General features: G+C 35.9%; 1 protein-coding gene across 2 annotated transcripts in view; it reads right to left on the reverse strand.

Moving 5' to 3' along the window:
* ZNF385D (zinc finger protein 385D) overlaps window positions 1-26,925 on the reverse strand; it is a 417,272-nt gene that overhangs the window by 306,178 nt on the left and 84,169 nt on the right. The gene's annotated exons all lie outside the window — the stretch shown is intronic.

Below are 26,925 nucleotides of genomic sequence, written 5' to 3' on the forward strand. Positions count from 1 at the left end.
AGTACTCCTTCGCCACATGGCTCTGCATATGAACCATGGTCAATAGGCTGCTTTGAAGATGCATTCTGGATGGCACACTCAACAAAGCAATCCATGATAAGTATTAGAGACACACTGAAGAGCTCACCCTACTTCCCTTCCCTTCCCATAATTACTGACATGCTGGAACTGACAGCTTCCTATATCCTTCTAATCTACTTTCTTAAAATGTGTTAAGCAGAGATACAAAACTTTCTTCTTTTTTTTTTTTTCTGTTGTAAATTGTGGAACCGCAGCCACTTCTTTCCTTTTAAGAGAGTCCTTTGTATGCCCAAATCTCACAAAGAATAAGGCATCAAATTTAGAAGAACAGCTGAAAATGTCTTGTCTGATTTACTGAAATTGTCACTGAAACTCATCAGCATTCTAGAGAACACTGTATTTTAATTTAAAAAGCCCTACAGCAGCACTAACAGAACATCTCTAGGGTATGTATCCCTCCTCAATTGAGCTATATGACAGGTTATACAGAAATCTAGCTCGTACAGCAAGAGAGTCATGGTCAGTTGTTCCTCCATATTATCAATGTAATAACAGTCCACAGAAATCAAAAGAAAAATGGACATGTGGAATCTATTTGGAGGGAACAAAATCAGGAAAAAAAAAAAAAAACCAAAAACCACAGAATAAGAGAAAATCCTCCAACCCTCACCAATCGATACCCAGAGCTAAGAAAGAAGAAACATAAAGAAGTTCAAATCTACAAGAAGGTGACTGAACCTGTGTGGGGGAAACCTGGAAGCAGCCTCATATGCTCCTGGTGGGGGTGATTGCAGCTGTGAGACACAAACTGTGCTGCTTTTAAATGCAGCCATCTTGCCCTGATCACTCCATATGGGATTATAAAATTTCAGTTTCAAAACAATGCATGAAACTCCTCTGATTGGCATATTTCAGATACCTTTTAAAGAGACTGCGATATCCTAGTTCTTGGGGTAAGAAAAACAGCTTTAGAAGAACGCATTTCCTTCTTGCAGTTAATACAAATTAGCTATTTTACCAAAAGAAATACCAAAATAATATCCCATTACAATGATAGGCAGTAACATAATATTTCAGATTTTTCAGACAATTACCTTAAATACTTCCTGCTTTGCTCAAATTATTATAAACACATGGAGAAAATTAACTGTCTGGAACAGAGCAAGAGTGGCACTATGCACAACAAACACAGACATTGTTTCACCTCTTGAGAGATAATAATGTGATTATTGGGCTTTTGTGGCAGTTTACTATGTCTGCCAAAGGACTGAGAGTCTGAGGGTAGGGATCAGACAATTTTATTACATTAAGCTAATAGGAGTAATAACACAATTTCCAGTGTTTTTACACAGATCACTGTTTCATACTACAGAGTACAGCAGAACAGGTAGTACTACATAAAATTGTATTAATAAATGTTACCCAAAACAGTAGGGTTAAATCCTGTAACCATTCAGTATCTGCGCCCCCTTCCTAATGGAATAATGAATTTTCTTTCAGACAGTACGAGTGCTAATCTATCTTAAAATTTTTAAAAGCCATTTCTGCTCCCCAGTGATAAACTGGCTATTGAAACAGTTGGGTTGGTGTGTAAATAACACTCTGATGTTAGATATCCTCCCTGCTCTTGAAAACATGGAAGCCCTTTAAGCTTCAGCACTTTAACATATTCTCTGGAGAGCTAATATAGGAAATCACCAGGAAAAAAATATCTGGGTACTGGCTTCAATTGCACCCCAGCAGAACTTTTTAAAGCCCCACAGTATGGAAACTAATTGTGCTTGGCACTGCTCTGGCAGCCCCTTGGGTGTTGGGGATGTAATATTATGTTTAATTTGCCCAGAAACTAATTCTACAGGTGCTGCTATAATTTAAACTTACAGTGTCTGAATTTTAGATTTTGTTTTTAAGACTTCTTTGATTCAGAAAGAATAAGGAAGAGTGGAAATTACTATTTTATTCTGCCAGTCAATGAGTTAAGGAAAAAAAAAGTGGGGTGGATGGGGAGCATTAATGTGTTCATTTCACTTTCACTCCCATAAAGTTATACCACCCCAAATTTGACATGGTAAGATAAACTATTGATATATATGTTCCTAAATATTTTCAGTGTCCAGCAATACAAAAAAGGCAATAATAAACCTGTATAATCATCTGCTTTTAATTTTTGCAACATGTGTCTTAGCATAAAATTACTGTGAATTCTCTGCATACTTTCACTTTTTCATATTTCTCAAGAAATAAGTCACTTCCCTTGGTTTTGGAGTTTAATAACATAGGATACTTAGTAGATTTATCTTCAGTTATGTCTGTAAAGATATGTTGCTTCTCTCAGCCTTCTCCACATCTGTGCACAAGCAGCAGTGCCCTCACATGGACATGGAACACCTAACAGTAGTGATTCATGGCCAAAGCTTCCTCTCAGAAATTTCAGTTAGGCTAATGCCTCCAAAGAAAATTTAAAATTTAAATTTAGGCTAGAACATAACAAAGTTACAATTTAATAAAAACTTGTAAACTTAAAGTAGAAGACAAAGGCTGGTTTGGCCTCCCTAAACTGCATATATTGCACCTGACATGAGCCATCAGGATATCAACAGAACAGGGTCACCTTTTATAAACATTATAGTGTTTCATTCCAGTTTAGCAATTATGCAATAACAGCTGTTTAGGAGCTGTTTAGGAGTTCAGAATTTGAAAGTAATCATTTTCTACAAAAAACTAAAGTTAGTAACAAAAAGTTTAAAGACATCAAAACACTTAACAAAACAAAGGGAGAGCTCTAACATAATTGTACACTGAAAATCAAACAAAATGCTTTATGAACCAACTATTACAGTTGTTGAGATAAGTAATGAACCCTCAGTAGAAGTGCAAATGATAAAACAGTTTTCTGTAATTCATAATTTTTCCTGTGATCTGCATTATTATAAAAACATGAACAACTGGGCAGCCCTGCAGGTACAAAAAAGGTGATCTGCTGTTTGGTAGCCATTAAATTATTTGGATCGTATTTTCAATGCAGTACCTTTAAAGCACCTCTCATTATACTCAGATCTGGAAATATTTTTAAGAATGTTTTTGGAAACTGAAAGTTTCTGACATGATATAGGAAATATATCTAATTACTCCACTGGTTAAAGAGAGCATCTGGGACTTGGCTGACTAAATTTAAGCCATTTGAGGGGCCTTCAAAAGGACGAACAGCTGCAAAGGTACAGGATATTTTGATCACAGCATAGGCTGCTCTTGGGGAGTAGCACATGCTAATGCAGGTACAGTTATTCAATCTGCTAATTTCCATTTTGTGTTTTGGCATAGAGCAACACATATACACAGAAATATTCCATTTATACCTGTACGTGTGTGCATTTGTGTGCACACATGCATATAATGTGTGAAATACGTAACATTTGGCAAAATTTTTCAGAACAAGGAGCAGAATACTCGCAGTTTGAATCAGAAAGTCAATTGCCTTCAATTCCAGACTCAATCAAAAACAGGGCAAGTAAATCTCACCTTTAAATTTGTTTATTTATGGAGACTGATTTTATGTTTCCTTCCAACATATATTTTGCAAACTAATCAGACATAGGGAAACTTAATTATGACTTTCTAATAAAAAATTCATATTAAAAAGTTTAACAATTTGAAGCACTACTATTCTAAGGAAAAGAACTTTAATTCTAGTAAAAATTTACTGTCTCAGTGTGGGAAAATTACAACTAATGCTCAGGCATTATTATTGCTCAGGCATTATTATTTTCTTTTTATGCACTGATTCTCTTTTCTACATTAAAATGCAAAATGTCTACAGCAGGTGTTAATTATAAAAATAAGTAAAATGTCGTAAAGAAGTTAAAATTAATATTTTCATTTCATTCTATATTCAGGAGCCAAAACCAGATTGACTAATTGCAATTAAAAGATTTCTCTCTCCTTTGCATGGAAATGAACCATTCTTGGAAACAGACTCAGGGAAGGGGGAAAAAGTTCAGATAAGAAAAGTATACTTAAAGTAGCAAAGTTAAGTAGAAATATATCTAATTAATTGGAAAAAATATTAAGACAATTCTCTGCCATATACACACTTGAAAGGCAAAACACTACACAGTTTTCCTTTCCATCTATCAAAAATGTAAGAAGTTCATATGAAATTATGGAAAGCACTGTATGTTTAACTAATTTCCACATGCATAAAACCTAAACATGCAGTATCTACATGGTTTTTAATTCTTGTGAACCAAAGTTCTTCAAACCACTTTAAGGAAGCCCCAATGAACTGCAATGGGAACATTATTAGATTTGAAAGATTACAAACTATGGGGAAATAGCTAGAAAATTATGAAAGAGAAAGAGTAAAGAATGTTTTACAGCCCAAGGAGGCACTGATTCTGCTCTTTAAGTATCTTCCACTTAGAGCATTTACTCAAAGCTGGAACTCACAAAAAAAAAATCAGATTTTTGGCATGGGACAAGAGATGGAAACCTGTGGCACATATTGGAGCTCATCTGGTTCTCCATAAGATATTAATTCCTAAGAAAAACATTTCCCACAAGCAGACCGGAAACCACATCAGACATCAAATGTCTTATAAGTGACATGGAGGTTCCTTTTGTGGGAACAGAGCACTGAAGATATTACTCACTCTAGCATCTGCTTCTAATTAAATTTGGATTTGAAGTTTTAAAGAGAACAGCAACATTTATGTCAAATGCTGGTCAGTCTGAACTTATTAAGCATGAAACTTAGTTGAGAAAGAGAAATGGACTTGTATTTTAGGTCATGAAAAAATTATATCCAGTAGACTCATGAGGACACTGAAAACAATTTGTAAGACTCTTCAGATTTAGCAGGCTCCCCTAACATCCCCAAGATATTATTTAAAACTGTATTCCTCAGAAGAACATATTCTCACTAGATTAACATTACTATCCCTCACTGGAAGTAATCAAGGTAAAAGTTATGCTGTGGCATAAAAAATAACTTTGAAAACACTTTCAAGTATACAGAGCAAGTGATACCCCAGTAAAACCTTTCAAGTATTCCATGGAAAGACAGTATCAAGTGACTGCTCATAAACCATGTCCTAGCCTTCACATGCTCCTCATACTGAAGATGTTCTGAAAAACAAACCAGGCAAGGCAGTTCAGCATGGAGTTCCTCTTAGCTTTCAAAATCAGAGATCAATTCTTTAGCCTGATCCCATTTCTGTAGTGTATCTTATAAGAATCACTGCAATAGATGAAGAAATATTCTGGAAATGTTGCAGGTAGATAGTTTAAATTCCCCAAATAAGGGGGTTTGAATGTTGGGGTTTTTCTGGTTGTTTGGGTGGGGGTTTTTTGGGTGTTTATTTTTTAAACTATGTGCTGTCTCTGGGAATTTTGACGTTCACAATTCTGTTAGGTATACACAAAAAAGTAGTTCTTAAATGCCTACTTTTGAGAAGGCAGTTTCCAAATGTACTAAATGGGGAAAACACAGCTTAGCAAAAACATAAGTATAGGCTTTGTTTCAGAAAAGCCTTTTCTTAAAACAGCAACAATAAAAGAATATTAACAAGAGAACATAGGAATTTAGCAGGAATAACAAACTATAAAATATGAATGGATCTTGTTACAAGATTAAAGTATGGTTCAAGACAGAAATCATCTTATCTATCTATGCATCCATTTCTACAACCCCTAGAGCAGAGGTCTCTCTTAGTGACTAAAATAAAGCTCTTAAACGGCAATATTTATTCTTATATCATTGTTGAAACTTGGAGAGGCAAATATTAATGCCATATTCCAAAAAAGCACTCTTTGAAAGAAGCCACATAGGGCAGATCTTTGTGGAACAGTGCAAAAATGGGCAGGACTCCCATGAACCCACCCACTCACTGCTGCTGTTGGAGATCCCTGGTGGCAGGAGAAGATGGCAATCTCTGCCAAGGAAGGTTATTAGATTCCTCTGTAATCAGGAGTAATGCTGGCCAGGAAGTATTAGCATATGGGCGAGCAAAGGTTGTCTTTGGAGGGGCTTAACATTTCTGCAACATAAGCCAAAGCCAGCCAAGACAACATTTTCAAGCTGTTATCTTTTACTCCAGAAATGCATCTCCTCTTCTACTATTAGCCTTTCAAATAATGTTTCAGCAAGAAAGACTTATTCTCTCTGGTTTTGTCACGGATTATTTGGCTTTAGATGATGTGAAAACAGACAGCTTTCTCCTCAAAGCAACATAACGCTAAGTTTTAGACTATCAAGCCTCTTTTGATCCTTTCAAACAATAGGACTAGAAAGTAGAACTGTTAAGCACTCCACCTGTCAAAAAAAGCTAGACTTGTATTTCATTTTAATGTAGTCTGGCTGGTGCCTTAATATAACGTATCTGTAAATCCCCAAGAAATTCAGGTCAGGCTAGAAGAAGCACCACAAGTTAGCATCTAATATAAGCAATGCTGCAAAGTCACATTTAGAAAAACAATCATCCCTTGCTTCAGTGCTGATGTTCACTAGCAATAGCTGGGAATATTATGGTAAGAAAAGTGGCAACATCTGATGGTATATTCAACAAGGTATCCTGCCACAATACTTGTTTGGTTTTCAGAGAGATGCAAGATCTCCCATGGTGAAAACAGACAATGTGACTTGAAAGGAAGAATTTGCATTCTTTTGTCTTTTGGGTAGCAGTAAAAATATAATAAAAACTACTAAGACACAAAGGAAGAAGGATCAGTATAACCCTATTGGCAGAAATGCAAAACCTCCTTACAGAGACAAGAAATTATGGATTTCACTTTATTGCCTTTTACTAAGTGCTTTAATTACAATTAATTTAGCTTGTAACATCAAGAACTAATTTAACTAGCACAATCATCACCAAATTATGAAGGCATTTAATTGAAAATGTTATTTTATTCCTCACCACAGTATAAATGGGAAATAGATTGATTAAACTACCTAATAATATTAGATGAAAAAAAAGAATTAAAAACATCTTTGTCACTTGCTTGTAATCTTAACTAAGCACTTGTACATCTACTAGAGCATGGGAATCCTGTTTCAGTCCAAGAGCAATGACTCTTGTGGAAGAAAAGTTTAAAATATTCAAACTTTCAGACTTCTCATTTTCTTATATAATATCATTATGAAGACTACAATGAAACCTATTTTTTCTCCTGGGGACTCCTACCTCTAATTAAAAGAGTTAAAATTGAAATCACTGTATCACAAATGTCTAGACAAGCAATCACTTCCAGAAAACTACCAAAAGTCATTCTAGAATGCAAAAATGGGCAAATATATTCTATTGCTCCAAACACATATAACACCTTTATTTTCAGTCAACTGTTTTTAAAGTGGTCACTGATTTTTCCTGCATATCCAAAGCTTTAACATTAACTGAAGATATTTCCTGCAAAACAGAAAAGAAATGCACATCAGGTAAAATATTTCTCTATGAGTGTAAAAATGTAGCAATAATCTTTAATCATTAAAACCTATATACCTATAAAGTTTGTTTAATCCTTTAATTAATTAGAAAGTATTTCTATTACCTAGATACACATCATACATCCAACAGTAATCAAGGAGAAAGCACACTATATGTCTGTTGAGGAAATTGCTAAACTGCAAGATTATTTTTAAATCTCTCAATAAATATAGGCTGAGTACAACTTTTACAGTAAATAATTTCCTTTGTTTGTCAGAAAAACACACATACATAATTAAAGTAAAAATAGACAGCTTTTATAGTAACACTCAAACTTCTGGTAAGCTCTTGACAAAAATACCACTAAAATAAGCTGTGTTGATTTTAAATTGCTGACATAGAATGTACATGAAGTACTTTTTCTTAAAATTTAAATACTTCACTGGATATTTACAAAGGACTTTCTTTAAATTTATGACTGACATTTTCTGATAGTCAAACACTACCTAAAAGAAAAAAAAAAAGGAAATGTTACTGTAAAATAAATAGAAAGGAAGTAAATCAAGAAGAGTTCTGCTCAAACAGCTGTTACCAAAATCTTGTGGAAATACACACACTGAAAAATTATATTAATAGCAGCTGCAGATGGTTTTAAAATCCATCCATCCATTACAGCTAAATAGGCTATGCAAAACAGTAACAACAAACAGCAAAAAGTCACACCAGTGACAGAAGCCCCCCTGCAGCAGCAGCAGCTCCTCAGAGAACAAAGCCCTGAATGGCTGAGGGAAGTGAGTGGAATCACAGCTCCTTGACATGAGCCTGAGTATTTGACCATGATGCTTTGGCATGTACACTTCAGCCTCAGATGCATTCAGCCACATTTCAGAGGAGTACAGTAATTTATGAATTTGGCTGGTATTGAAAACTTGTGCAGCTTCCAGTTCATAACCCTGTCTTAACATCTCATAAATTGAGCATTGTAAGAAACGATGTAGCTACAAATTTCCATTCTTATTCTCTGTGGAATTACCTGTAATTTTATGTTATTATCCTTTTCACAATGTACATAGCATAAAATAACATTTATGCCATAAATTATTCTGATGTCCTAAGAGGCGTAAAATGTTTAAATTTTACCACATTTAAAAAAAAATCCTTAACTATGGTTTGAAGAGGTACATGTGTTTGTTTTGTTGGTTGTGATTTGGGTTTCTTTGTTTGGGTTGCTAGTGGTGGTGGTGGTTTTGTCATTGTTTTAAGAATAAGAACATCCTCAAACTAAAACTCACAGAAAAATTAGCTTACAGCAGACATGCAGGTATTCTAACAAACCATTCCTGTGTCAAGGTTTGGGGAAAGAAACATAGATTACTATTCCATTTGCAGTCCTAAAAACATGTCAATACAACCACAGTTCTCTTCAGAATTTTATGACAGAAGATCTGCTAAGAAGACAAAGTTTAATATATATTACAAGCCAAAGAGTCAGAAATTATTATCAGATGGAACTTATTAAAGGATAAAAGTCCCTGAACAAAACCAAGTTTTACACCACTGCTTTTCAAAAGTCTTAATTGAATATATAATTGATTCTCATTAGGGAGCTGTGGATAAAGGAAGAGAAGCACCACAGTTTTTGATGAAAATACTTAGACTGCTGAAAATGAAAAAGTAAATAACCTGTCAGATTTGGAGTGTACGTGTCAGAGGCAAACCACAACAACTGAAACCTGAGTCATATATCCTTCACTCGAGTTCTGGTTGCCAGCAACTCATTGCAAGATTTTGAGCGAGTCAGGACACATGAATGTTTCATATTCCACACCTGCATTTGGGCTGGCTGAGAAATTTTATTTAGTAACTAATTTCCCCATTGGCATTACAAGTAGGTGAAAATGTCCACTGGACTACTGGATAATTTGCCAAATGAGAGGCTGATATAAACTATTTCTTCCAGCGCTGAGTACCTGCAGTCCCTACTGCCACAGTGATCTCCCATAAAACAGAATAAACAATTCATAAGTAAAAAACTTAGGATGTACTAAAGGTTTTAAGTGGTTCCACTGTAATCATTGGTGTATTAGAAATGTCAAGGCAGCCATAAATTCATGATAATTAGCCATGAAAACCAGGCTAATTTAAATGCAGTTATTAAATGTTGGGAAAATTAATTAAGCTTAAATGCTAAATATTAAAACCTAGGTCTCTAATCAAGAAATAGAAATTTGAGTTTCAGTCCATAAGATTTGCAATAAGAGATAAGAAATCAGGTTTTGTGAAGGTTTCGATTCCTGAGAGCATGGCTCTATCTCACTTCCTTGAATTTACTTTGAAGAAAAAAAAATAAAGGAATGGCTGTAACATCCAGAGTCCTAAGATATTAAGACCAAATTCAGTAAGCTGCAAAGGAGAATTATCTGGGCTCTAGTCCACCTCATTTTTAAATGGGCCATTCATCAGCATAAACCTCTATGACTTGGAAGTTAAATACTAGTTTAAACAACTTTCTTTCACAGACAATTTCTATTTACTGCTATGATCAATTCTATTAAGAAATGTTATTGCTAAGAAGCAGACAATCCATCACCAACATGCAGAATTCTACAACAAACAAGAACTTGATATGACTGAAAACTCACATTGTGTTTGTGTTTGAAAAGAAACCATTGAACACTTTATGAAATAGCAGATTTCCAGATTTAGAAAACTCCTACTTCAACGTTACGCAAATTTTAAATCACCTTTTTTTTTCAGGTTTTATCTTTATTCTACCTTGAACATTTTTTTTCTGTTTGTTTTGTTTGTTTGTTTTCATCTTTAGCAAACCTACAGTGAGAGGACAGGTCATTGTGCAGGTTGATATGTCAGCTTCATGCTTAAATAACCTAAAAAGCGTAGTGATCTTCAGCAATATTTTCCTGGTTACAAAAGCCACTGTTTATTCTCTTAACTCAGTAGGAAAACAAAGTTAGAGAACCCAAAGTGTCTAAATTTACTGAGGCTGAGACATACTTAGAAATGTTGGACAGAGATTTGGTCCCCTAAGAAGGTGAAAATAAATACATAAATAAAAAGCAAGTTTAAGACTCAAAGGATGGCAAAAGTTGCCATGCTTTTCCTGGCACCAGAGTGTTTTTAAAATAAATTTGCTCAAGCATGTATTAAGTAGCTGGATGTCACTTAATTAGACCATATTATTACCTGTGTTTCAGGTTATGCATACCATAAATTAAGAAGTCCAACCTCAAACTGGTATAGATCAGCAGTTCTTTCAAATGCTCTTTTGTGCTCTTGTGAGAGGCCAAGGTACTGGCGCAAGTTCATTGTTTCCTTCCACTGTACTCCTTGATTTGAGCTCTTTAATCTGACCTGAAAGAGGTAAGCAGCATCTCACAAGATCTGACCCGAAATGTTTTCCTAATCTCCATCTATCCAGGTGTTTACTCATGATATGAATGCTGATTTGAGTTAGACTTTTCCAGCACCAGGAAAGAGGGTCTAACCAAATTTGGCAAGAATTTTAATAAGCAATACAGTTTAATTAGCCTGCTTATTTTCACTTATAGCTCCACATGAGACCAAAACACATAATTAAGAAAGATATATAAAAGTCTTCTACCAAATGATTCATCATCACTCTCTAATGAGAATATTTTTAAAGGTAACTTTTCAAAAGTTAAGCACATTTACCAGAAAATAATGACCACTCCTCCAAATCTTTATACTAATAATACTGGGAATGTATCTAATATTATAAGCGGGTAAGAAGAAATGCATCTAGCTATTATTGACAAAAAGCTATTTAGTTGTCCTTGATAAAATAGCATGTTTATTATAAAGTCAAAACACCAAAACAAAGCTGGTTTAACAAAGAACCGTCCGAAAATACATTGCACAGAAAGAGGAAGGATTAGTACTCTGGAGAAAGGCTCACAGAATGAAGACAGAGAAGAGAAATTATGAAGAGAATGATGCTGGAGAGGAAAATAGGATGGGGAGGGTAATACCACATATTTTTCTGGATATATCTTAGCATAGTTTTCAAATTTGGGCTAATTTACATAGGCTGGAAATGCAGAATTAAAGGTCTCCTCAGCACATTTTCTTTCAATCTCTCTCCATAAGTACTTTGCCTCCCTAGGTGCTCTGAATAAAACTGAAACGAATTCTTTGATGTGCAGGAGAGGAAATGCCAAAAGGTCAAGAGGCAGCTTCATTGTAACTACTTCAAAGAACACTATGTTTCTGTGTTTTCTTTTACAACATAATATTAATTTAATACTACATTTCTCTTCCAGAAATGTGCCATTCAGCATAGTGATTGCAAAGTACCCACTGAGAATGGGAAAACATGCTACTCTGAATTCCTGTGTATTTACTAAACAATGTGAAGCCATGATCATTTACATTCAAGATTCTGGACTACAAATTCTGTAAGGAAAATGAAAAAAAAGTGCTGAAAGTGTTTAACAAAAATCCAGGATATATTTCAAATCCTCACACCCCATTCAGCAGATAAATTCAACTATGTTCCATTATAAGCCTGAAAATCTGATACACTGGCCTTCTCCGTAAAGCCAGAATAAATAAATCCTTTATTGTGGATCTTTCCTGCCCTTCCTTCACCCCCAAATAATTGCTTTCTTTAATGCTCTCTTCACCAAAAATAAATAGAGACACAGCTTAAGCTGAAATAGAAGCCGAACATGGCTTGAATCTCTTTTTTTCTCTCCCCCAGCTCATCCAGAGTTTCTGTGGTAGAGCCCATTAGCAGTGCATGAAAGCAGATAGCTCAAAGCCCACACAGTTATTCCTGGATTTAAATACAGATTGGAAATGAATGTCCTGTGGATAAATGTCTGTGAAAAACAGAGAGGAGAATAAGTGCTTGGGAGATTAAGAGATTTACTGTAACCTCTGTGAAAGCTGAACATTTAAAGGGCAGGAATTCTTCATTTTTCAATCAGCAAATTTAAAGGGGCAGAGATTTATAAACTATCACAGCAACTACTTAATACCCTGTGTCTGTGCACACATGTGCATGCATATACATAATTTATAAATCAGCAGATATATATTACTAACAGATTATGGGACTATTCTAGTCAGCAACATTAATATAAATGTTAACTTTCTTAATTTGTTTAAATGGCACTTTGGCTAGTTCATAATATTATTTCAGTTGGTAAAAACCTCTAAGATCCTTGAGTCCAACAATTCTCTCTAATTGATCAAGATCTCTGGCTGAATTGAAGGCAAATAATTTCTTCTTATTACGAGAACAATATATCCTCAGTAAAAAAAAACAAAAAACAAACAAACAAAAAAACCAACCAAACAAACAAAAAAAAACCAGCTGAAACTTGGTTTTACAATTCTCCCCTCTTTATGCTTGCTGGATCATTTTTATTACCTATTACTCATGGGAAGCCTAAATGTAGACATGCTGAGGAACTGCTATGACAAACCTGACAGATATTACTGCTATTTTCTTGCCCTATTCTTCCCTTTAAAGCAGAAAAATTGAAAGAACACAGAACTTCAAGTGCCTAAATAACAAAGATTTGCTTCACAGCAAAGTTTAAATATTATAAATCACGTGCCTGAAAATCCTGCTCTCCAAATAAGATGAGGCCATGCACGGACAACAGCATATACTGAATGATTAATCCTGGTCATGCTTTGCTGTTTCTGAAATTATGAATATTCAGGAACTGTAATACAAAAACAAACCCATGAAGTGGAAATGTGACTGCTGAATATTGCTCACTCTCCTATTTTGCTTGAGTGCTATGCATCAGAAAGGGTATCCAGATCTAGGAGACTCTCAACATTCCCTATGACCAGAGTCACCAGCTTGCCTACCCTTCATCTGTCCCTGTCCTACATTGCTCCCTTTCAAACTGTAGCCAAGGGCAATATTCTCATAAATATCTTTGATACAGCAAATCCCCAAGGATTCTAGCAGTGAGATTCATGTAAAAAATAAACACAATCACATTCTTATGCATCTGATCTCACCTCCCAAAGGCATTTAAAAAATCACAGATCAAGGCCCCAAGCATTTACTCAGAAAAAGCCCTTCAAGAATTTGCCAGCAGCAGCTTCAAACACCAGTGCACTGCCAGGTAAATTAAATACCCACTGGGGCTTTTTCCACTAATTGCAAAAAGCCAAGGATGTTAGAACCTACCATACCTCTGGGAATATTAGGTCTTGTATGTTAACAACCGCTGAACAATAAAAACTTGTTACTGTGATCTCTACAAAGAAGAAAAAGAATTAAAAAAATGCTGTAAACTTCTGAGCAATCCTATAAACATCATGAAACTATAGTTGCCAACACTTTCAGTATTCATACAAGGAGTTAGTAATGAAGCTGAAAGGGAGCTTCTGAGGGAATTCTTTGCAATTTAATTTGATAGAAAGTTATGGCTGAATGCCAAGGTTTGTCAACAAAGAAAAGCAAAGAGGAAAAATGGCTGCATATTATCAGGTGAATTTAGAAAAAAAAACCAACTTCAAAGCAATAAACCTTAATTTCAATTTTTTATGCTAGAGTTATTTTGTGCTATTCATAGTGTTATTCTAGGGCCTTCACATTCCTTCTGCCTTAAACAGTGATAAGGGTAACGGAATCCCATCCCAAGGACTGCCAACACAGCAAACATAATATTACCATACGGTATTAAAAAATTCCATACACATCAGGATCTAATTAAACTAGTGATAGAAGAACAACTGATGATACTGCAACATAAAAAAATATGGTATGGGTCTTCTTATGCTCGAAAAGATTTTTTTCTTCTAGTAAAGTATAAAGAGTGAAATATGTTTCTATAAGAAAAATTCCAAGGCTCACCCAAGGCTTTCTGTGCAAGGAGACCTGGGTTCCCTAGGGGAAATATGTGATCCATTGCTCAATACTTAAGTGTTAAAAAATACACTTTTTAAAAAATAAATTGGAATAAATCTTTCTTGTGCTGAGTCAGGTGTGAAGGTTGGTTTTGCATTGTGGCGTCTTGTCATATATATGGGGTAAAAAATACAATGCAGAAGTGTCTTTTCTTAAAACATAGTTCCAGTTACTAAGAATTTTTTTTAACTTGTGTAGCATGTAAGCATTGTTTTCAAAGTATGTATTTAAAAAAAAAAAAACAAAGCAGAAAATTAAAGTATCATTGAATCCAGAAAGTTGAGAAATGCCACAGTGGAACTTGGAAGTCTTTAACCTGCTCAAAATCAAGCAGTCCTCAGATAAGCATGTCACTGAAGCTTTCCCCAGATAATGACAATGAATTCTTTTCCCAGGGCTCCTTGAAAGAGAAGGAAGAAGAAAGGAGAGAGTAGCAGATCTGGGGAGGGTATTGGGTTTGTGCATATGTCTTTTGCTTTGTCAGCTTGCAACGAAAGAACATTCCAACTTCTGCTGGGTAATTTGCACCAACCTGCCGGTGTCTGGCAGAAGGAGCCCACCATCTGAGTAGGAAATGTATGCACCAGGCACTCAAATTAATGTGACATATGAATTCTATGGAAATTTATGCTAATTTCCCTAATGGCTTCAAGACGGTCAGGAAACAAAATATATTCTATGTTTTGTCAGGTTTTCAATTACTTCAACATGCAAGACAAACATTTCCCTCCCCTGTTCCGTAGGCATGCCCACAGTTGTTCATTTACTCATTGCAAAAATTTCCCGTTAGTTAATCCTATCCTATAAAAATGAATTTTCATTAGTAATTTTCTCATCAAATCAGGAAAAAAGCACTGACCAACCCCATTCAAATCCTACTATCCGCTCATTAGCCATTCTCCTCGTGTCACCACATTGATTCCATTTCATTCTACATAAATGTAAGTTTGTTCAGGGGCTCATGCCACTGTTCACAGGGTGTTGTGAAGGGCATTTCACTACCAAAGAGAGCAGTTCTCCACAGGAGCCTAGGCCTTCTAAAGTTTTCTGTGAGATTAAACAGTATAAGCCTAACCTCACACATTGTTACAGCAAAATGCTCTAGTAGGAAGCTGCTGTTGGCTGGATTAGTGCCCTCAGTAAGGGTAATATGCTGTCCTTCCCACAGGGCTTCTTTGGGTCACAGTGGGTGTTTTTCACCCTTGCACAATATCAAGAGAAAAGGAGACTTAGGCTCTTTTTTGCACAACATAAACAAACTGAGCACATTTCAAAATCCTGCTGTGCTTTGTGTATATATTTCTGTCTGCATTGATTTCCAGAATGTTGCGAAATGCTTTATTATCAAAGGAATACAAAGGATGAAGCAGATATCATTTGTTTTCATCCTGTCCTTGTCTTCCTGAAGAAACTGTTCTATTAACTCACCAGCTCTGCCATTTTGTGTTTGCACACACTGCTTCAGCCAGCACATTTGAACAGAACATCTATAGCAGGTGAACTGTGGAGCATGGAGAGTTCTGTCAGAACACATTAACCAGAAATCCTCTGGATATCCACTAACAGTAAGTCAGGGTGACAAGTCTCTTTCTCGGTAACTTTGGGGATCAGAAAAGGTTGAATACTCAAGCTTTCTGTGATGACACTTCATGAAATATCCACAGTTAGTGAGCAAAATAGGAAAGCAATATTATGAAGATCATTCTCCAAAGAAATTAAGAAAGAGTGACTACAGTAAGGAATACAAGTTTTTACTATAATATAACAGGAATATCCTATAGCACTGCACAGTATCTATACTACTCCGTTTTCCATGAGAAAAAAAAAGTCATGCATATAGATCTGATGTTTCATTAACCCTATCAACAACTAACATAATTCTAGAGATCTGTCAGAAGTAATAATGCCTAATCTTGATAATTGATGATTTATATCAGCTGTATCATAATATGAATACTAATGTGTAAGGAGCTTTCTTGACTTTACTGAATAGAAGAATATAAACATTTAAGAAAGGAAAAGCCTTACATCACACTGTGAAACAGCAGGTTTTCTGGACTATAAAATTTACATGTGAATGAAAATAATAAAAAACTGAGTTAGAAGAAATGTAAGTCATCTTTCTGGACCATTTGAAAAATTCTATTCCTGCTGAGGTTTACCTGAAACAATTATTAATATAATTTCCAATTTGACAAAATAAACACATACTATTTGGAAAATTCCTTTAAATAATAAATTACTGCAATGCTTCAAAAAAAAAATCAATAATAAAAAAGAAAACAAAAAGACCACGCAAAACAACCAAGCAAAAAAAACCACCAGTGACTACACTTTTCAAAGATTAAAGACTAACAGCTGACTACCATACAGGAACTCTGGGCTAATCAGCAGATGGTTCACAAATGCACTCCCTATAAAGCACAGCACTGGAATTTTCTGCCAAAGTAGCCAAGAGCTAAAAAATTCCTATGTAGACTAGGAATAAAGTGGGCTTTGTGGATGCGCATGTGTGTGTACTATATATATATAATATATAATCACTGTACTCAGAAGCACACATATTCAAAATTAGTCAGACCCTCTAGTACCCTCATTAATGTGCTCAATGGGTTTTATAGGATGGGCTGTATGCAATATCAAAGTAAAAACCAAAAAAGCAGATTATTTCCCTTATAGAAAATTTTGCAGGTATATAACAGATTAAACTAACCTAGACTACAAAATTTAGCCTGTACCAAGAGAAAAATAAATTTATAACATACATACAGCCCCACAGAGAGAAAATTAAGAGCCAAACTGTTGAAATAAACTCTTCTGGCTTACAAAGAAATTAAAGCATTGGTAAAACTAAAATGTTTCTTTCTTGAATAGTGCTGAAACTTCTATGCCAGCTATAAGCTAATTTAGTTGCTCTTTCTTTAGCTGTACCATTATTTGTTTCCACAATCTTTTAATTTGGAGTGCTCCTAAGAACAGAGAGGTTTGCCACTGTTTTTGAAAGAATTTATTTCACAGAAAAAAGTCTTTAAATGACAACACTGCAATTCTGAATAATATATATTTCTTAAAGCCTGACAGTTTCAGGATCTTTTCTTTGGCTTTCTCAAGCATATTTCATCTGGTTTTGACAAGGGTCGCTTGTATGAAAAGAGTCAGTGATAAAATAAAATACAATACAGTGTACTGCTGTGCCAGTGCTTTTTTCTTTAAAATTTCAGGATTTTAAAACATTGGGAATACTCTTTTACTTATGTGTAAATACAAAACCACGTTTCCCTTAACATACAAAAATTAGTTTTCAATTAAGAATAATTTAATTTCATTATGAGCTGTGATTGGTCAGAAAATACAACACCACATAAAACCAATAAACAAATTCAATATCAATTATTGGATAATTTTTCTAAGGAGTTTTGATCACTCCGTTGTTTACATTACAGAGTCTACTGTTGAAATCCTCAATGATTTAGGTTAAAAGCTAATTTATTTTAAGAAAAAGAAAGTTTGAAAGGTTATTAGTATTGGCCTGCTATGAAGATCACATCTATCTTAAAACGTCATCGAACAAGATGGTATCTGATGTTCTTTCCCGCATCCTGCAGCATCTGTTCTTCCCTCTGACATTACTAATGACAGAAATAAAGATCTAAAAACAAAATCTATGTATGCTAGCAGCTTTGTTTCTAGATTTTCTCTTTTAGAGGACAAGAATTTTACTTTTATATCTCTAACTAGACACACTGTAACATGGATAACAGCAGTTCTGAGTAAATGCTACAGGTGATTTGATGAAAAAATAAAGGTAGTAAAAAAGGCTTCAACAGCTTATTTTACATCTCAGAGCCTTTCACAGAATACAGAATTTACTGTATTTGTTTTGCTTCTGCCAAATACCATCAGCATCCCGACATTCTGAGTGGAATTTTCTTGGTTACTTTTTCTTTTTTAAACACACAGTTATGAAGAAAAATCTGAGCCTTTGGCTATATATATCTTGGTCCTGGCTGAAATAAATCAAGCAAGTAGGCCTCTGAACCTTTAAAACTGAAGTTTTCCCAGTATTTTCTACAGAACCTTAAAAAAATTCAGGCGGAAAGGTGTCTCTGGAATTTACTTAACCTCTTACCCAAAGCAGAAATAATTTCAAGTTTAGATCCAGTTGAATTCTAAAAGTTTCCAGAGAATAATTTCCACATCCTCTTTGGTCAACTTATTCCTGTGCTTACCCACTTCTACACTGAAGTTCTGAATGCTTGTATCCATATATATAACCAGAACTTTCCTTGCTGCAATTTGTGATGCTCCCCTCTTGCCCTTTCAAATACATCCATCTTCTACCTAAAAACCCCTCAAGGAAGTTGAAGACTGCAATACGATACCCCACAAGCTCTTCTTTTCTTCACAGGAAATAAAACCAGCCTTGTCAACCTCTCTTTGTGAGTCACATGCTCAGGTAACCTGACCAGCCCGGTGATGCTCTTCCACACCCACTCCCTTACAATGATGTCTCTCTTGAAGCACTGGGCACCCAAAAATGGGCACGGCACTGTCCCAGTGTGTAATTCATGAATCCTGTTCAACTTTCTGTCCACAAGGACACCCAAGTCTTTTTTTCACAAAGCTGCTATAGCAAACATAGGGGAAAATAGAGCTGAGTCAGAACTATGGTCATGTAATCATTGGTTTTCATCAGTTTGATGACCAAATAAATAAATAAATAAATAAATAAATAAATAAATAAATAAATAAATAAGATGTTTCTTTACTTTTTTTTAACATGCCATAATAATAACTATTAAATACGGTGCAAATCAAAACAATATCCTACAAATAAACCTAGGACATCATTCCTGAATGGAGTGAGGAACTCGCCTCCTCTTGAAATCAACAGGTTTTGGAGTTAATTTCATTGGCACTGGTCTTAAATCTCTGATCTTGAGATATATTTCCCCTACTGAGAAATATGTCTGAGGATAAGAAGTTAACTAAACATTTCAGTGGCATGACTATCAGGAAGACAGTGAATTTTGAATCAGAGGTGAAAAAAAAGCCATGAATCAGTAAAAGTCAGCAGTAGTGAAATTTGTCTCACATTTGATATTTGTTATTTTTTTCCTTCTACTCAGATATATTCTGTATGAATCCCCTGATATCCTAAAAAAATTAAAAATTAATGCTACGTGAGACATACAAAATTATTGTTTTATAGCTTCATTGAAGAGTACAGATCTAAATTTGAAGTCAGAAAACAACTGAATATGGGAAAAGCTCTTAGGAAATTAATACCAGGAAGCGTTGATAAACTTTGTCCGTTGTCATGACACGTAGAAGATCTGTTGCCTACCAGATGCCAGTGCAGGGGAAAAAACACCCCACCATATTTAAAGAAGACAAGTTACTGAGAAGGTCTGGATGGAAGCCATGGTCATCATAATCTATATTGGACCTAGTGATATAAGCAGAACTAAATGGAGAGCCTGCAAAACAGGTTTCAACAGTTTGTTATCTGTACGTACAAGATCAAATGCCAGCGTTCTCAGAAATGAGAATGGTGCCACACTCAGGGAGAAGCAAAGAATGGCAGACCAACACCTCACACGGTTCAGAAACAACACAGATGGACATACACTGCTCTCAGAGTAACTGAGCTTTATCCAGCTAATTTAGCATTGATTATCAATATTCCTGCAAGAGGTAAAACATGAAGGTATCACTAGCCTAAAACAGTATTATCTTTTAAGTGAAGAGAAAAACTGGTTCAGATAAATAGTTTGCATGGCAGGTCCTAACCTCAAAAAAAAACCCCAAAAACAGGAAGGAGGCTACACTGATGCTAAGTAGAAGTTCAAAAAGAAGGATGTCCCATTTTTTTCTAGTGTATTTTAAACACAAATTTGAGGACATAAAGGGTAGTTATTTTTCAATATGATAGAAAGAGTTGCACACCCAGGAGAAACATAAAGATCTGAAAACATCATGTTATAAATGTCTAAAAAGGGCAAGCAAACTGTGACAGAGCAATATTTGGAATATGCAGAGACATGAGTATGGAAGATTAAATGTAGCAAGCAGGCGAACAGTGGATGAAGATTTTCACCCTCTAATCTGCACATAACAGCAGCGTCTGTGTGCTGTTGAGGACACCTCTAAGTACTTCATCCTCCATGTCTCCACATCGCTTCAAAAACCCTCTCCAGGTATGCTAAAAGGCAGCAAAGAAGGACCCACTTCTAAACTTGTTTCAGCTGCCACTGTTGAACTTCTCTTGGGCAACCTTCCATGTCCTTTGGATGAAGGCAATTTACTAAGCATCTTGCTTCAAGATGGTAAAAAGGAGGGCACTCTATACAGCAGGGGCTATTAAAAGAGAATCTGTGCAGTCTTACACACAGGTAGGAAACTGAATTCTTTGTAACTTTTTGAATCTGCAGTTAGAGGCTCCTTTACACCTGGGACAGATGTTCTTTGTGGTTGAGATTCTCCACACACCTTAAACAGTTTGATCGATAATAAGCTGCTATGGCACATTTTATTCATTTGTCACTTAAGACAGCCAAAAATAAAGGAATTTCCTAGCTGAGACCAGCACTATACTTCAACAAAAAACATAAGCACATCCTTAAGTTCACTTGATGAACAATTAGAAACTTCAAAAATACATTAAGTATATTTAGACATAAATTTCAACTTATCCCCCAACTCTATGAAAATTATCCATGATTGAAAATCACAATTATACAAGCTTCCATGGTTTATTTGAAAATTTTGTTGTCCTATTTAGCGAACCAATTGCTAGATATGCCACATGAAAAATTATTTAACTCCTATAGATTTTCCCCTCAAATCCAAAAGAATGTTCCAGGAATAGCTAAAATATATTTTATCTATGTGACTGTATGCTGTTAGTGAAGTTATTCCAGGCACACACAATAAACACTCCCCACAGTCTTCCTACAACTTGTTACAGTGTCAACTTTACCTGTGACTGATCTGTATTAAAATTTAGCAATGTCCATTTCATTTATTTATAATAGCAGATAGCTAATTACAGCAGGTCCACATGGATATTTGCACACATATTAAGAGTTTGTCCACATTTACCATCCATTCATCCTTTTCGTACACTCACAAAGGCAAGCAGATCCTATGATACTTATTAGAGGAAATATCAACACCATGCATGAGACCAGTGTGAGATGGCTCTTAAGATTCTTTCATTCACCTTGTGATAAAACTTTTTGGTGAACTATGAAGTCCTCTATGGTGATATTACTGAATAAAACAAAAATGCTTCTGCAAATACAAATGGTGGTTTAAAAGCATTGCTTGCAAAAGTGCTCTTTAAAGCAGAAAATGAAAACAGACAAGTGCTTTGAAATAAGGAGGAAGATTTACATTTGGAAGCAAAGAAGTGACAACACACTGCCCTTAGCCAGTCCTACTTGTCTAGAAATCTCCAGCTTTGACATTTGAGAGATATTACAAATGCCCAGAAGGAACCTGCTGTGATGCTTTACAAGATACTGGCATGTATGATCCACAAACTAGAAGCTTAAAATCAGAGGAAAATACATATTGGATTTTCTGTTAACTGGCCATGAAGCTCTGCATCAGAAGAGGACGTTAAAAAAAATTGCTAGATATGTGACTTCCAGGGACATCTCAAGCTGACCTGACAATTCTTACTTGCCAGAAAATTAATGGAAAATCACCTATTCTGAAGGAAAACATACTTTGCCTGAGGACTTCCTCTTTTCTCCAATGTCCCATCCAATCCTATTCCTCTGAAAGGAGGGCTAACACAATGAAAAGAGAAGATGATACCACTTCCCTGAAAGCCCTAACTTGGTGGTTTGCCACCTAAAAGTAAGAATGTGTCTAGCCCAGAGCTATCAGCTTTCATGATCACAAAACATGACAGCAGAGGTGTAAAATGCAACAGCAGCATGGAGACAGAAAATAAACAGCAACACAAAAGTGCAAGGACAGAAACTCGGCAAGTAGTTTGGATAAATCACCTGGATTTTCTACCTGCAGATTAGTAAAAAGGAAGGATTTAGATGCAAAAGAAAACTTGTAAAAGATTAAACATTTTCTGTGACCAGTGTGCAAAAAGTGTATTGTGTAGATTTAAGGAAACTGCCAACTCAAACGTTGTTGTAGGAAACTATATTCAACTACTGAATGAAGTTGAAAAAAGAATAAAATATGGGAAATATACATTCCTTTTTAGTGCACATTTCATAATACTCATTACCATAACAATAAAATCATTATTCATTCTAAAGTAACATTAAGTACTGGATTAAGGGATTTGCTTTTTGAAATTAGCAAGGGGGAAAATTCTGATACTTTTTGCTCTCTTTTTCCATGTACTCAGTGTCCTTGTTGGCTTTACAACAAAATTTTGCTTTAATGAAATTTTTAGTGAAAAAAGAGTTGTAGTTAGATTTAGTTTAAAAGAGAGTAAATAAAACATACTAAATTAGATGGACTTCGGTCTGGGTTATGAATTCAGAGAGCTAGATAAATAAACCACCACTAAATGCTTCACAGCCTTCTATGTTTCAAAAGAATAATGGTTCAGACATCAGTTTTTTCACAAACCAGTTCAGAGAGCATAAGGATTTCTATTAATTTTGTAACATTGCTCACCTCCTTCATTATTTTCCTGCTAATTCTCCAATGTATTGTAAAAAGTATTGCAGAGGAAAGCAGTTTTAGCTTTTGTCCTAACCATGCTCATTCACTCACGATGACTCAGCAATTTACACAAAAGAATGCACAGAAGAAATTCTGGTTTACGTAAAATTTTAGAAACATCAGTTTTCTCGCTGGTGCTGCTATACGTTTGCATCCACAGTTATTTTTCCATTCTGTCAGTGAATTTTGTGAGCTTTGCTGCTGCTGGTTAGAATAAACAATCTCCCACAAGAGGTCACCTCTTCCCACAGTGTCCAGGCAGGTTTTATGAGAAGTGGTGCAATGGCAGCAGACCAGACTGGAACTGCATCTTGCCCTCCTTTTAATCCCAAAACACACTCAAAATCTCCACTGACTTTCTTGTCACCTTTCCACTGCATGCATGAGAGTAGAAAATCAAAAACAAAATCACCAGTAAGAAGAATATTTTCTAGGGGGTAATGAGTAAAGTGTAAGAAGTCTTTTTGAGAGACATTAAAGGCAATTATTAGGAGGAAGGTACACAAAAAACTGTGTTGCTCCCAAGCATATTTCAGTAACAGTAGCGCTGATGCCTCACTATATCCTGTGTAAGTCATCACAAATCACTGTACCAAGTAATGACACAAGAAACATTGGGTTCACATCCCTTTTGTGGCTGCAGTGTGCTGTTCTGTAGTGCTGCGGTGTGACCACTTTTCAGTTTACAGTTTAGTTTGTTATTCAAGTTATAATTGCAATGTTGAAGTTGGTATGTTCTGTTTCCCCCTGTTTCAGTTACAATGGTTCTGCCTCAGGCTCCCCTCCCCACCTTCCCCCGGTTCGGTTAACTGTCAATCCCCCAGTTGCCTTGGGAACTCCCGCCTTTTTGTATCCGTTCCTATGTCAATCCTTAGTCCCCTCCTTAGTTGCTATGATTTCTTTGTTAACCCCTCCCATGTTTCCCTGGTAACCTCCCTGTCCATCACCCTCTGCCCACTCCCAGTCCCTGGAATCTTCCACTCTTGGCGGAGGGTGATTGGAGCAGGGGTTGCTGTCCCTCCCCAACTCATCCCCCATTTGTTACTGTTCTGTATCAATCATTATATTCTGTTAAGTTACTGGCCAAGGGGTGGGTTGCTCCGCCCCTCTAGACCACTTTATAATCTCTGTTCGCCCCGACCCTCAGGGCCGAGCCTCGCAGGTCCTTGCTTAGGTCTGTTGTACCCTCTTCAATATAAACCCATTCCTGCTGCGGAGTTCTGCTGCCTCCTTCGCCTTTGTCTGTGCCGCTTTCGTCTCCTGCTGCCGTCCACCCACCTTGCAAGGTGCTGCCTTGCTCACCCTGCCGGGGGGAGAGCACCTTAGGCGGCTGTTGCCAGCCTGCCTCCTGTCAGGAGCTGGGGCTCAGTGGCCACACGGCTGTCCCAGCTGGGCTGCTGGCGTGCCTTCTGTGGGGCTAGCCGGGCTGCCACTACTGCGCGGCAACACTGTAGTTGCTCTGCCCCGGGAAGGAACCACAGGGGTATGGTACAGTAAAGCTGCCAAACAGACAAATAAGAAACTAACAAAACATTTCAGAGTATATCTGGTTATTCAAATACAGTCCAGATACCAACAGAGCAGCAAAGAAACGCTGCTTTTAAGCCTGAAATGCACATTATTTACTGATTATAGATTTGCAGATTTTAAGAGACTTTGTGCATAAGCAACTTACCTGATGAAATTAGACAGAGATATTCAAGTAAAGTGAATGTTCTGTAATTCAAGTCCAACAGACACAAGCTCCTTCACACAGCTGCAAGTTGATGACTGTAGCATGACAACTCTAATTACACAGTCAAATGCTAATACAGCTGAACCCTACCTCTGTTCAGCAGTCCATTGCAAATTATTTTGGAACAAAACATGGGCTTTTGTTTCACATGAATCAATCCTCCCTTTCTATTATCCCCTTCGTGATACAGAACACACAAACCTATCCTGCTTCATGGGAATAATTTGGAGATGAAACAAAACGGGAAATCACAACTGCCAATATTTTTCCCAACCTTTCCACGTATGTTAGTTCCAAGAGAGCATCCAGCAGCGCAAAGGCATATACAACAGAGTTTGTGAAACACTGTATTTAGAAATTAAGTTTCCTTGTGCATAGTACAGATACTTCATTCATATGTAGAGACATACTGAGTAACTATAATGACAAAACCTTAGAAGACAATGCATAAAGCAGAACACTTACATACTTTTAATTTACAGCAGAATCTAGTCTCTAGAATTACTGTGTCACTAATGTGGACATCAACCACAACAGCTGTCTTTTGTGACAATTGGACTTCCACATAAGAAATACCATTCTCTTAAATAAAGTATCCTTCTGACATTCACTGAGAAAACAATGTGCATGTGTAACAGTTAAATCAATGACCTTCAAAAAGCACCATTTGCATGTACATGATAAATTGCAATGCTCAAGTCATAATTTGTTTAGTCATGGTCATATGTCACTTGGGCTTGCTGGGGTCTCATCAACAAAGCAATCATTTGTCAGAAAAATGTGGCCCATATTTCAGAAATACAAGTTATGACAAAACCTATAATGGTAAAAGGACTCACATGTTCTGATTTACACTCATCTCAGAAAAGGCATCTCAAAGAGTTTCTCTATTCAAAGTGAAGGGAGGATGATTACCAAAGTATTCAGTTGTTATTCAGTTCTAACTTCCAGCAAGAAATATTTTATACTGGTCTCTCTTAATTTATAGCACTCAGTTGAAGAGAACTGAACATGGTGACAGGTGAAAAATTCCTTCCTTATACTCTACCCTACATTATTTTCTCATTGGAGTGCTACTTTTGACGATATTCAAAGATCTGCCAGATTTGAAAATCCTTAAGTTTCACATAAACTCACAAAATAACTGCACTTTGAAACAAAGAGCTAGATAGTCAATCAGCTATTTTCTGACTACAAATTGATGCAGCTACACATAACATTAAATACTCCTAAGAAGGAAGTAAGAAATATGCTGCTATACTGCTAGTTTGAGCCTCTCCAGAATATAAATGTGAACCATGATTGAAGCTCTTTGATACTAATTTAAGCATTGCTTAATTGCTGATTCTTTCATTATCATGGATTAAAGTGGAAAAATGAACTGCAGGAAAAAAATCTATCATTAGCAAAATTGTTGTGCTAATAATAACAATAACAATTCCTCCTTAACCAAAGATAGTAATAAATTAGACTGTGTTTATTTGGTTTAATAGAGAATGCATTTGTGGATAACCACATTGCACCTTTAATCAGTTAGGAAATCAATCTTTCTTTATGCATTTCCACAGCTCCTACTAATGGTAGTAGCATTTTTTTCTAAGCCTGAACTCCAAACATTGTCAAATGCTGCAGTCCCACCGGCCACAAATTTAATTGTATTGTTGAATATTATGGGGGTGTTATTTGTTTTATTGTTGTGTTTTACAGAAATGAGCAACACCTCATACAGAGAAAAGCACTCTTATCGAGTGCTTAGGCAAAATATCAATGTTATTCCCCACTCTTAGTGTGGGAACAAAGCAGAGGCTATTAAAATAATAATATGAAGTTCTGTCTAAGGATTGTTGTTTTGCATATGCTTCTACAGGTGGGGCAGGAAGCAACACAAGGTATAAAAGAGTAAGCAACATGTGTGATATGGAGAAAGAAAGTCTGAAAGTCCTAAGTCAACATATTAAGACAATTATTTCTCTGACATGGTTCACAGAAGCAGATACAAGAATGCAGTACAACCCTATACATGGTACAGCAAAGTTGAGTACTACCTGTTATTAAATTGAAAAAATTGCAACATGGTAATTTGTTTTTTCTTATCGGGGACCATCATTTGCCTCCATTATCTA

This window comes from Camarhynchus parvulus, chromosome 2, assembly GCF_901933205.1.
Source record: "Camarhynchus parvulus chromosome 2, STF_HiC, whole genome shotgun sequence".
NCBI lineage: Eukaryota > Metazoa > Chordata > Aves > Passeriformes > Thraupidae > Camarhynchus > Camarhynchus parvulus.